Source organism: Ascaphus truei, unplaced genomic scaffold (genome assembly GCF_040206685.1).
Source record: "Ascaphus truei isolate aAscTru1 unplaced genomic scaffold, aAscTru1.hap1 HAP1_SCAFFOLD_1463, whole genome shotgun sequence".
NCBI lineage: Eukaryota > Metazoa > Chordata > Amphibia > Anura > Ascaphidae > Ascaphus > Ascaphus truei.
The window spans coordinates 71568-84425 of record NW_027454348.1 but is presented as its reverse complement, the minus strand read 5'-3'; the positions used below and the strand labels follow the sequence as shown (position 1 = coordinate 84425).

Below are 12858 nucleotides of genomic sequence, written 5' to 3'. Positions count from 1 at the left end.
TTAATACTAGTAGGTGCACTAGTGAATGAGACCTGTACTATGCTGTTTTTGTACTGCAGCTAATAGTACATTATAGATACGGTGGAACAGATCTAGGTCTTAGTGCACCTAGTGTTGTGTTCCTAGCACCAACTTATGTAGATGTAGTATATAAGTACAGCTATGAGGTGCTTGACACATATATATTCCAAGTGTATAATGGTGTTACTGGAATGAACACTAGTATTACTGATTGTATTGCAGGTGAATGTGGTGGCACTGCTGTAACTACTGTATAGGCTTATACCGAGTTAGCAGCTGAGTACTGCTCCTTATAGGGTTCATATACCGGTCAACTGAAAGACCTTCCCCTAGTTAGATCAGTGCTCCTCATTAGTGGTGATGATCTGGCAATCCAGGGGTTAATTGCTGGATTGGTTGCCGTTTGCTCAGTGTGTAACCCCCTGTGAGTTAAATACTGTAGTGGGGGATTAGCATTCAGGCTTCCTAAATTGGAGTAATATTATGCTGCCAGAATTACTGTGTGCCGTTACTATTTGGTGACTTGTAAGATCATTGGATCTTACAATAGTCCATTACTGTGCACGGGCTGAGACACGCTGACTCTTGAATCTGGCTGAGTCAGTGTACATGAACTCCGGCTCCGCGCGTGCATGTGGTCACGTGTTTGCCACCGACGCGCGCGTTTCGCGAGTGCTTTTTCAAGGCTAAGGTAATCAGAAGGTTTCCTATGTCTTAGAAGGGTATTTATAGCGCTTGGATTAACCTGTAGTGACCCCATTGGATATTAGCGCATGCGCACTGTGTGGCTGGTAATTGACTGGGATTTAAACCAGCGATCGATATCCTTGGATGTGAAAGACTATGTGGAGCTGTGACATGCTGCTGTGATTATATATATGGCAGTTTGCTTAAGCATTTGTTAACTTATGTCATCTAGAGTTAACTACTATTGACTATCACTGTTGTGACACCAGTGTTGTGTAAATAAATAAATAATTAATTAAATATGCTGATGTTTGTCTATGACTGTTTAATTCCTTGTATTGTTACAGTTTCTTGTATGTTATACTAGCTGAGAGACCCGGCGTTGCCCGGGATGTAAATGCGTAATAGGTAGTATTATTTATAAATCGTGGAACAATAGGTGACTGTTTGTTGTAAAGGTTGGATAATAATATTGAAAAGAAGATGGAAGAAAATGTAATACGATGTTGTATAAAAATGGTTTATTGTAACCACACCACAGTACAATGTATATTTTGGTGCCATAAGTGATGTAAAAATCTGAGTTGTGTGTCCTGCTAGGGTGTGAGGCGGCGGGTGGCGCGTGGGTTGTGAGTGCTGTGTGCGAGTGGGGGTCCTGCAAGGGTGTGAGGCGGCAGCTGGCGCGTGGGTTGTGAGTGCTGTCTGTGAGTGGGGGTCCTGCTAGGGTGTGAAGCAGTGGGTCAGTGATGTCGGTGCGTAGGGGCGGGAGGCAGCAGGTGTGTGGGGCGGCAGGGTATGTGTCGAGTGTGGCGGGTGTCCTGTTGAGTGCGTGCAGCGGCTGTGAGGTGGTGGGTGAAAGGCAGATTCGGCCGGAGTAAGGGCGGGTGAAAGGCAGAGGCGGGCAATGAAGGCGAAGAGCGGCGGGAAGGGGAGGAGGGGGTGGAGGAGGGGGGCAAGGGGTGGAGGAGGGGGAAGGTTAGAGGAGGGGGGGGGAAGGGTTAGAGGAGGGGGGAAGGGTTAGAGGAGGGGGGGGAAGGGTTAGAGGAGGGGGGGGAAGGGTTAGAGGAGGGGGGGGAAGGGTTAGAGGAGGGGGGGGGAAGGGTTAGAGGAGGGGGGGGAAGGGTTAGAGGTAGGGGGGGGAAGGGTTAGAGGAGGGGGGGGAAGGGTTAGAGGAGGGGGTGGAAGTGTGGGAGGGGGTGGGAGGGGAAAGGGGAAAAAGAGGTGGAGGGGGGGGAAGAGGAGCGGAGGGGGGGGTGGAAAGGGGAGCGGAGGGGGGGTGGAAAGGGGAGCGGAGGGGGGGTGGAAAGGGGAGCGGAGGGGGGGTGAAGGGGAGCGGAGGGGGGAAGGGGAGCGGGGGGGGAAGGGGGAGCGGGGGGGGGAGGGGAGAAGTGGTGGGAAGGGGAGGAGGGGGGAGGTGGTGGAAAGGGGGGAGGTGGTGGGAAGGGGGAGAAGGGGGAGGTGGTGGGAAGGGAGAGAAGGGGGGATGTGGTGGGAAGGGGAGGAGGGGGGAGATGGTGGGAAGGGGGGGAGGTGGTGGGAAGGGGGGGAGGGTGGAGGTGGTGGGAAGGGGGGGAGGTGGTGGGAAGGGGGGGGAGGTGGTGGAAGGGGGGGGAGGTGGTGGAAAGGGGGGGGAGGTGGTGGGAAGGGGGGGAGGGGTGAGGTGGTGGGAAGGGGGAGGAGGTGGGAAGGGGGAGGCGGAGGGAAGGCGGGGGGTGGGAGGCGGTGGGAAGGCGGGGGGTGGGAGGAGGTGGGAAGGCCGGGGGGTGGGAGGAGGTGGGAAGGCGGGGGGTGGGAGGCGGTGGGATGGCGGGGGGTGGGAGGCGGTGGGAAGGGGGGTGGGAAGCGGTGGGAAGGGGGTGGGAAGGGGGGGGAGGCGGTGGGAAGGGGGGAGGGAGGCGGTGGGAAGGGGGGGGGGAGGCGGTGGGAAGGGGGGGGTGGGAGGCGGTGGGAAGGGGGGGTGGGAGGCGGTGGGAAGGGGGGGGAAACGGTGGGAAGGGGGGGAGGCGGGTGGGGGAGGTGGTGGGAAGGGGTGGGGGGAGGCGGTGGGAAGGGGGGGCTGGGAGGCGGGTGGGAAGGGGGGGAAGGGGGGAGGCGGGGGGAGGCGGTGGGAAGGGGGGGGGCGGTGGGAAGGGGGGGAGGCGGTGGAAGGTGGAGGGGAGGGAGGGGAGGGCGGTGGGAAGGGGGGGGGAGGCGGTGGGAAGGGGGGGGAGGCGGTGGGAAGGGGGGGGGGGAGGCGGTGGGAAGGGGGGGGAGGCGGTGGGAAGGGGGGGTGGAGGGGAGGTGAAGGGGGGGTGGAGGGGAGGTGAAGGTGGGGAGGTGGAGGGGGGGGGTGGAGGGGAGGTGAAGGGGGGGGGGAGTGGAAGGGAGGTGAAGGGGGGGGGTGGAAGGGAGGTGAAGGGGGGGGTGGAAGGGAGGTGAAGGGGGGGGTGGAAGGGAGGTGAAGGGGGGGGGGGGTGGAGGGGAGGTGAAGGGGGGGGTGGAGGGGAGGTGGTGATGGGGGGGCTGGAGGGGAGGTGAAGGGGGGGTGGAGGTGGGGGAGGTAAATGGGGGGAGGTGAAGGGGGGGGTGGTAGGGAGAAGTGGAGTGAGGGGAGGTGAAAGGGGGTGAGGGGAGGTGATGGGGGGTGAGGGGTGGGTGAGGGGAGGTGAAGGCCGCTCACTCACCCGTCCGGCAGGTCCCACGTGGATCTGAGGCGGGAGGCAGCGTGTTGTGGCCGCTCTCCCGCTGTGTCCCGGGCGCTCGCTCCCCCGCTGACTGGTAGCGGCGCCGAGGGGGGGGGGGCGTATCGGGGAGACACTGACACTGGAGGGGAGGGGGCGTGGAGGGGAGGTGAAGGGGGGGTGGAGGGGAGGTGAAGGCCGCTCACTCACCCATCCGGCAGGTCCCACGTGGATCTGAGGCGGGAGGCAGCGTGTTGTGGCCGCTCCCCCCCGCTGTGTCCCGGCGCCGCATCTTGGGCACTCGGCGCCGCGAGGCAGCCTGCCTGGCCACTGGCTTTTCCCCCGCCGGGGAGGGGTGAGTTGTAGCGCCGGGGAGGGGGGGGCATGTATATGTGTGGGGGGGGGGAGAGGTGGGAGATATAGAGGGGGGGGTCTCTCACGGCGCTGACACTGGGTGGGGGGGGGGGCGCTGAAGGGGTAATAATAGTGTGTGTGTCCCGCTGAATGTAGCTGCGCCGGGGGGAGGGGGGGGTCGGGGTGAAAGCGCGGGAGACACGGGGAGAGGAGGAGATGCGCGCGGGTGCTGCTAACTGTGAGCCCCGCTAATGTATGTAACAGTGTGTGTGTGTGTGTGTGTGTGTGTGTGTGTGTGTCACTGTGTGTGTGTGTCACTGTGTGTGTGTGTCACTGTGTGTGTGTGTCACTGTGTGTGTGTGTCACTGTGTGTGTGTGTCACTGTGTGTGTGTCTGTCATTTGTGTGTGTGTGTGTGTGTGTGTGAGTGTGAGTGTGTGTGTGTGTGTGTCACTGTGTGTGTGTGTGTGTGTGTGTGTCTGTGTGTGTGTGTGTGTCCCCCTGTGTGTGTGTGTCCCTGTGTGTGTGTGTGTGTGTGTGTCCCTGTGTGTGTGTGTGTCCCTGTGTGTCCTTTGGCCCGTCACTCCGCCTCAGGCCAATGAGAGGTGTGCGGGGGCGGGCGGGCCAAGGGACCAATGAGATTTCCCCTAGGGACACCGGACATCCAGGCAGGCAGGCAAACATACAGTGCTTTCACTAATATAGTATAAGATGTGTGTATTGAATGGCAAGATATGAGACATATAAGGCTGTATCCAAATGCGTGTTAGGAACGAATGCAATATTACAGTATGGAATTAATTTATCTTTTGCATTCATTACAATCTCTAGCATTCAGAAGTTCTGGGGAGCTTAAATAAAGGGACTGTAAACAAATCCTTCATTGAGGCCTTTTGGTGTGAGAGCTTTAAGGGTATAGATCCATCGCGCTTCCTTCTGTAGGAGCACAATGTCTATATCACCTTTTCTCTGACCCAAGGAGAATTGGTCTATTCCTGTAAAAAGGATAGACTTGATGTTTCCTTCTTGACAAGAGTTAACATGCCTCGCCAGGGGGGTGTCAACATTGTTACGTATAGTGCCAATGTGTTCCAAAACTCGCTGTTTGAATTGGCGTTTAGTTTTGCCAATGTAGATCTTCCCACACTTGCAGAGGCCTTGATAGATAACGCCAAAACTTTGGCAGGTAATAAATTTCCTGATCTGATATGTATGAGAATTATTCCAATTTTGGAATGTTTTGCTAGTAGTGATGTTTTGGCATGCTTTACAGTGATGGCATGAATAGCTACCAAACAGTTTAGGTGGTAGCCATGATTTTGTGGGGGTTTCCGTGTAGTGGCTGTGGACTAGGATGTCTTTAAGATTTTTAGCTCTCCTGCTCACCATTGATGGATGGGCAGGAATGACTTCCTTGATGTCCTCGTCTGCCTCCAGTATATGCCAATGTTTACGAAAAACTTCCCTGGCTAGATTCCACTGTTTGTTGTAAGTGCCGTATCACTTTTGTCTCATTGGTTGGTATTTTATCAGTTAGAAGGTTGGAGCGTGGAGCGTATTTGGCTCTCTTGTATGCTGTTTTTATGCTCTTATTACTGTATCCTCTTGTTTTGAAGCGTTGTGCCATTGTTTTGGCCTGTGTTTCAAATTCTGCAGTCGTGCTGCAGTTTCTCCTGAGTCGTAGGAATTGGCCTACTGGTATTCCCCTAATTAGGGTATTAGGGTGGTGGCTCGTGGCCTCTAGAAGGTTGTTTGTAGCTGTTGGTTTGCGATAGACAGTTGTTTCTATCAGATTATCTTTCCCTCTTGTTAGTCGTAGATCCAGGAAGCAGATGGATTCATGATCGTACTCTAGAGTGAGGCGTAGGTTGAGTTCATTCTGATTAAGGATATTGATGAATTCTTTTAACAGTGTAGGTGTACCTTGCCATAACATAAACACGTCATCTGTGAAGCGCGTCCAAAGTACGACGTGTGACGTGTAATGTTCCATTTCCTCAGTGAAGACGTATTTGGCCTCCCACCATCCTAAGTAGAGATTCGCATAGGATGGTGCACATTTCGTGCCCATGGCGGTCCCCTGTATTTGATGGTAGATTTTAGTATTAAACAGGAAATAATTCCTTGTAAGTACAAACCTCAGTAGTTCTATCATGAATTCAGAATGGGTGGAAAAATGTCTACCTCTTGTTTGCAAGTAGTGGTTAGTGGCTTCTAGGCCTATATGATGTAGTATGCTGGTGTAAAGGCCTTCTACATCTAAGCTGACTAGAATGGTGTCAGATGTAATTACTATCCCTTCAAGTCTCTGGAGGACATCCTTTGTGTCCTTCAAATAAGATGGCAATGATGCCACAAAGGGTCTCAGAACCTGATCTATGTAGCTGCTGGCATTCTCGGTGACATTTCCCATTCCGGATACTATCGGGCGGCCCGGTGGAGGTATTTTGCGTTTATGTATTTTGGGTACACTGTAGAAGGTGGCTATTCTTGGGTTTCTGTTAATTATAAAGTCATACTCTCTTTGCGTAATGGCTTTATTTCGGAGTCCTTTGTCTAGAATGGTGTGAAGTTCTGTCAGATAATCTGAGGTGGGGTCCCTCCTGAGGACTTCATAACAGGTTCTGTCTGACAAGAGTCTCAGATTTTCGGCCTTATAATCTGAAGTATTTAATATGACTAGGTTCCCACCTTTGTCTGCTGGTTTTATTGTTATAGACGTATTAGTGGTTAGTTCTTTTAGAGCTGTTTTTTCAGAGTTGCTCAGATTGTCAGTCATCCTGAACTTGGGTAGATTTTCAAGATCTCTGGTGACGAGATCACAAAATACGTCTATGTTGGCAAATCTGTCCCCAAACGGTAGGAACCTGGACTTGGGTCTTAATTGGGTGAACGGCCCCTCTCCTGGGTTCCTATTTGACTCCTCTAGAAGGGAGTTAAGGTCATTAATTGCTTCGCTCTCTTGGAGGTTGGGGGGAGGGATGTCTAGGACTGGCTTATTCTCTGTTCTCGTAGGCGATGGAATTTATGTAATTTAAGTTTCCTACTGAATAGATTTGTATCCTTCACCCATTCGAATGTATCTATATTGGATGAAGGTGAGAATGACAACCCTTTGCTAAGTAGACTTATGTGGTCCTTAGAGAGTTCAAAATTTGAGAGGTTCACTATGATGGACTTGTTCAATTCTGTAGGGGTAGTTAATACCTGTAGTGTTTCCCTCTCTTCTTGCCCTGTGTCTGTGGGTTGTTGCTCCGCAAAACCCTTCCCTTTTCCTCTTCTAGTCTTCCTCGGCCTCTTGTTCCTGTTAAGACCTCTCTCTGTTGGTCTAAAAAATGTGGAACCAGGGATGTAAGGAGTGAGCCTGAAGTACCTTCACAACTGTTTAATCTTGTCTCCTCTGTGTCAGATGTTTCCCACTCTGTAGAGGATTCTTGTATATCTGCTGGTCTAGTTCTATACTTGTTCTTTTTAGCAAATTTGTATCTGAATATTTTACCGTCTTTAAAATCCTTCTTATCTCTCTCGTATTTCCTACGCTTTCTCTCTTTCAGTTCTGCTGTGAATTTTGATATGTTAAGTTATAGCTTCTTCTCCAGTTCATCGAATTTTGGATCTTCTTTCCACTTATCTGCCTCTTTCAGTTTGGTCTCCAACTCTGAGCTAAATGCTTCTAGCCTTTCTTTCTGGTGTTCTATTAGCAGCTGCATGAGCATGATGGAACATTGTTTGAGTATCAGTTCCCATGAGCGATGGAATTCTGGGTCAGTTATGTAGTGGGCCGGTGCTACATTAGCTCTGAGGCCCCTTGGTATGGTTTCCGCTTTGAGATAGTTTTCAAAGCTGCTATCTTCCCACCAGGTTTTGAGGCGAAGTTTAAGTGTTCTGTCTAGTTCATTGAAGTAGTTGGAGATATTGGGTGTAGAAGTGGTTTCTAAAGGTACATTTTCTGCGGAAAACAGTCTATCTGACTCGATTTGCCATTCTTGGTAGTTTGGTAAGGTAGAAAGGAAACCAGACATAATATGTTGGATTGGCGAGCTGGGGGCACGAATGGGGTAAGCTAGACCCCTATGTCAACAGTATACACGTATGGTTTACCCCCGCTACAGCTTAACTATGGAGCATGGGAAGTGGTGCTGTAAGGGGCATATAACTTAGTACACGTGGACAGACAGAACCCCTATTAGTAGCACTCTGATCCAGTATGAAGTGGTGATAGTATTAAAATGACTTTATTAAATGACAATATCGTTAAAATATTGGGGTTTAAAACAATGATTAAATGATACCAAGTGATTCTTACTCTATGAATATGTAAATCCAGATGATTAATGTCCAGTGTTAGGAAAGTTCACTGGCCCTAGTGGTCCTCTATAGAGTGGGTTAACTAGGGTTCTTTTGTGGAAGTAACGGTCAATTAGAGCCACAAATGTAGTGCCCCTGTAATTTAATACTAGTAGGTGCACTAGTGAATGAGACCTGTACTATGCTGTTTTTGTACTGCAGCTAATAGTACATTATAGATACGGTGGAACAGATCTAGGTCTTAGTGCACCTAGTGTTGTGTTCCTAGCACCAACTTATGTAGATGTAGTATATAAGTACAGCTATGAGGTGCTTGACACATATATATTCCAAGTGTATAATGGTGTTACTGGAATGAACCATAACTTAACTAAGTATGGTAAAACCCGTCCTGATTGCATAGCCAGTGTAACTAACCCCACACTGATGAGACCCATTAGGCCCGGGCCATAGAGCACTCAGGCGTGCTGAGGCGTGCTGAGCCGCACTGAACAGATGCAGAACGCCCCTGCATCTGTTATCAGCGCGGCTATAGTTTCTCCCTGCTGATGCGCGCTGAGTAGGAGAAACTCTTCCCCGAGTGCCAAACTGATATTTGGTGCTCGGGGAAGCGGAGGGGCGGTCACGTGACCGCTCCCATCCATTGGGGCAGCAGCCGGTTCCCTACAGTGCCGCCATTGCCAGACAGAAGGTGTTGTGTGTGTTGTGTGTGTTGTGTGTGTGTGTGTAGGAGGGGGGGGAGAGGGTGATGCCCCGATCGCTGTCCCCCTTCTGCTCCGGTCCCTGCCCCTCTCCTGTCCCGATCGCTGTCTCCCTTCTGCTCCGGTCCCTGCCCCCCTCCTGCCCCGATCGCTGTCTCCCTTCTGCTCCGGTCCCTGCCCCCCTCCTGCCCCGATCGCTGTCTCCCTTCTGCTCCGGTCCCTGCCCCCCTCCTGCCCCGATCACTGTCTCCCTTCTGCTCCGGTCCCTGCCCCCCTTCTGCCCCGATCGCTGTCTCCCTTCTGCTCCGGTCCCTGCCCCCCTTCTGCTCCGGTCCCTGCCCCCCTTCTGCTCCGGTCCCTGTCTCCTGTGTGTGTGTTGTGTGTGTGTCTGTGTGTGCATTGTGTGTGTGTGTGTGTGTTTGCATTGTGTGTGTGTATGTGTATGCATGTGTGTGTGTCTGTGTGTGCATATGTGTGTATGCATGTATGCATGTGTGTGTGTGTGTGCATTGTGTGCCTTGTGTGTGTGTGTATGTTTGCATTGTGTGCATTGTGTGTGTGTGTATGCATGTGTCTGTGTGTGCATTGTGTGCCTTGTGTGTGTATGTGTGTGTATGTGTGCATGTGTGTCTGTGTGTGCATATGTGTGTGTGCATTGTGTGCCTTCTGTGTGTGTGTGTTTGCATTGTGTGCATTGTATGTGTATGCATGTGTATGCATGTGTATGCATGTGTATGCATGTGTGTGCGTGTGTGCGTGTGTGCGTGTGCGTGCGTGTGCGTGTGTGTGTGTGTGTGTGTGTGTGTGTGTTGTGGCAGGGTCATTGACTCCGTGTATGTGAATAGGAGATGGCAGTATGCATGCTATCCAGTAAACGAGGGGTTAACTCAGCTTGTCAAGCAGACCACAGGTGATTTGAATAAAGCTCCTTTACCTGCTTTAAAAACAGGAAGAGGAAATGCCTCTGGGGCGGCAGTCTCTCTCTCTGAGGCATAGAGAGAAGACAGAGAAGTGTTAAGACAGCCACAAGCTGCCCAAAGCGATCCTGTCCCAAGAGGGAAGAATAAAGCTCCCGGGTAAGGAGCCAACTGCGTTTGCTGTACTTTATTGGGCTGGAATAGTTTGCTAGCCAGCCAGATAGTTAGCCTGCACTTTTGTTTAGCTAGTACCCCGACCGACCGGGGTTAGGTTTTGGTTTCATTTCAATTTTAAAGGGACAGTGTACCCATTGTTTGTTACCGTTTTTGGACAAATTGTATTGTATTGTATGTCTTTATTTATATAGCGCCATTAATGTACATAGCGCTTCACAGCAGTAATACATGTGGTAATCCAATAAATAACAGATAATATAAATAACAGATCATGGGAATAAGTGCTTTAGACATTAAGGAAGAGGAGTCCCTGCTCCGAGGAGCTTACAGTCTAATTGGTAGGTAGGGAGAACGTACAGAGACAGTAGGAGGGAGTTCTGGTAAGTGCATCTGCAGGGGGCCAAGCTTTATGTGCCATGTGTTCAGAATAGCCACAGTCCTATTCATATGCTTCTTTAAGCAAGTGTGTCTTAAGGTGGGTCTTAAAGGTGGATAGAGAGGGTGCTAGTCGGGTACTGAGGGGAAGGGCATTCCAGAGGTGAGGGGCAGTCAATGAAAAAGGTTTAAGGCGGGAGAGGGCTTTAGATACAAAGGGGGTAGAAAGAAGACATCCTTGAGAAGAACGCAAGAGTCTGGATGGTGCATAACGAGAAATTAGGGCTGAGATGTAAGGAGGGGCAGAAGAGTGTAAAGCTTTAAAAGTGAGGAGAAGGATGGAGTGTGAGATGCGGGATTTGATCGGAAGCCAGGAGAGGGATTTCATGAGGGGAGATGCTGAGACAGATCTAGGAAAGAGTAGAGTGATTCTGGCAGCAGCGTTAAGGATAGATTGTAGGGGAGACAGGTGAGAGGCAGGAAGGCCGGACAGCAGGAGGTTACAGTAATCAAGACGTGAGAGAATGAGGGCCTGAGTCAGAGTTTTAGCAGTCGAGCAACAGAGGAAAGGGCGTATCTTTGTTATATTGCGGAGGAAAAAGCGACAGGTTTTAGAAATGTTTTGAATGTGAGGGGCAAATGTGAGAGAGGAGTCGAGTGTGACCCCAAGGCAGCGTGCTTGGGCTACTGGGTGAATGATCGTAGTTCCAACAGTAATGTGGAAGGAGGTAGTAGGGCCAGGTTTGGGAGGAAGTATGAGGAGCTCTGTTTTAGCCATGTTGAGTTTAAGGCGGCGGAGGGCCATCCAGGATGATATAGCAGAGAGACATTCAGAAACTTTGGTTTGTACAGTAGGTGTAAGGTCGGGTGTTGAGAAATATATTTGTGTGTCGTCAGCATAGAGGTGATAATTAAACCCAAAAGATGTTATTAGGTCACCTAGAGAGAGTGTATACAGAGAAAAGAGAAGAGGTCCCAGGACAGAGCCCTGGGGTACCCCCACAGAGAGATCAATAGAGGAGGAGGAGGTATTAGCAGAAGAGACACTGAAAGTACGATGGGAGAGGTAAGATGAGATCCAGGATAGAGCTTTGTTCCGAATGCCAAGAGTATGGAGAATGTGAAGGAGAAGAGGGTGGTCCACGGTGTCAAATGCTGCAGAGAGGTCGAGTAATATGAGCAGAGTGTAATGACCTCTGTCTTTGGCAGCATGGAGGTCGTCAGTTATTTTAGTGAGGGCTGTTTCCGTGGAGTGAGCAGTACGGAAGCCAGATTGTAGAGGGTCTAGGAGAGAATAGGTGTTGAGAAAATGGAGCAAGCGAGCGAATACAAGACGTTCAAGGAGTTTAGAGGCAAAAGGCAGGAGGGAGACAGGCCGATAGTTAGAAAGACAGGTAGGGTCAAGCTTGCTGTTTTTGAGTAATGGTATGACTGTTGCATGTTTGAAGGAGGATGGAAAGGTTCCAGAGCAGAGGGAGGAGTTAAAAATGTGCGTGAGCGTAGGGATTATAGTAGGAGCAAGAGGTTTTAGGAGATGGGAGGGAATGGGGTCAAGAGGGCAAGTGGTAGAGGGAGAAGAGGCGATCAACAGCGACACATCCTCCTCTGAGACAGTGGAAAAAGAGTCAAGGAAGGCAGGAGGAGAGTTAGGAAGAGGTGTAGGATGGGAGGAAGAAACAGAGGGGATGTTCTGACGTATGGATTCCACCTTTTCCTTAAAATAGTCAGCAAAGTCCTGAGCGGAGATGGAGGAAGGAGAGGCAGCGGAGGGTGGTTTGAGTAGAGTATCAAAGACAGAGAACAGTCGGCGTGGGTTAGACTTGTGCATGTTGATTAGTGAAGAAAAGTAGGCTTGTTTAGCTTGCGAGAGGGCAGAGTTGAAACAGGATAGCATAAATTTGTAGTGAAGGAAGTCTGCGAGAGTATGAGATTTCCTCCAGAGGCGTTCAGAGGTACGAGTGGAGGAACGCAGCATGCGCGTGTGGGAATTTAACCAGGGTCTAGGGTTAAAAGGGCGAGTGCGGCAGAGAGAAAGCGGGGCATGTAGATCAAGAGAGGAGGACAAGGCAGAGTTGTAGTTCCTGACCAGTTTGTCAGGGTCTGTAGCAGATCTGAGAGAGGAGAGGGAGGAGTGTAACGTGGACTCAGTCAGGTAAGTGAATAGAGCGCAGGTTTCTGCAGAACCGGGGTGTAGATGGAGGTGGAGAAGTTGAGAAGCGAGATAGAGAGAATGAGATGAGGTGATGGTCAGAGAGAGGAAAAGGGGAAATGGAGAAATCAGAGAGAGAGAAATTTTTAGTGAAAACCAGGTCTAAGTAGTGGCCATCCTTGTGGGTGCTGGCTGCAGTCCACTGTTGAAGGCCAAAAGAAGAGGTTAGAGAAAGAAAGCGGGAAACCCAAGGGAGAGAGGGGTCATCAATGTGGCAATTGAAGTCCCCAAGGAGAAGAACAGGGGAGTCTGAGGAGAGGAAGAAAGAGAGCCAGGATTCAAAGTGAGAGAGAAAGGCAGAAGGGGGATGAGTAGAGGTAGGTGGGCGATACATGACCGCCACATGAACAGGGAGAGGAGAGAAGATCTGGACAGTGTGAACCTCAAAGGAGGGAAAGGCAAGAGAGGGGGGAATAGGAATAGTTCGGTAACGGCAGAGAGAGGAGAGCA

The 12858-nt window shown here is 51.0% G+C and overlaps 1 protein-coding gene across 1 annotated transcript in view; it reads left to right on the top strand.

The window, feature by feature from the left end:
* Positions 1-9557: 9557 nt before the first annotated feature.
* The window catches only part of LOC142476111 (uncharacterized), a 29275-nt gene continuing 25974 nt past the window's right edge, over positions 9558-12858 (top strand). Inside the window, exon 1 of the mRNA XM_075581644.1 lies at positions 9558-9806. The gene's annotated coding sequence lies outside the window, so the exon portion shown is untranslated. The remainder of the gene's footprint in view (positions 9807-12858) is intronic.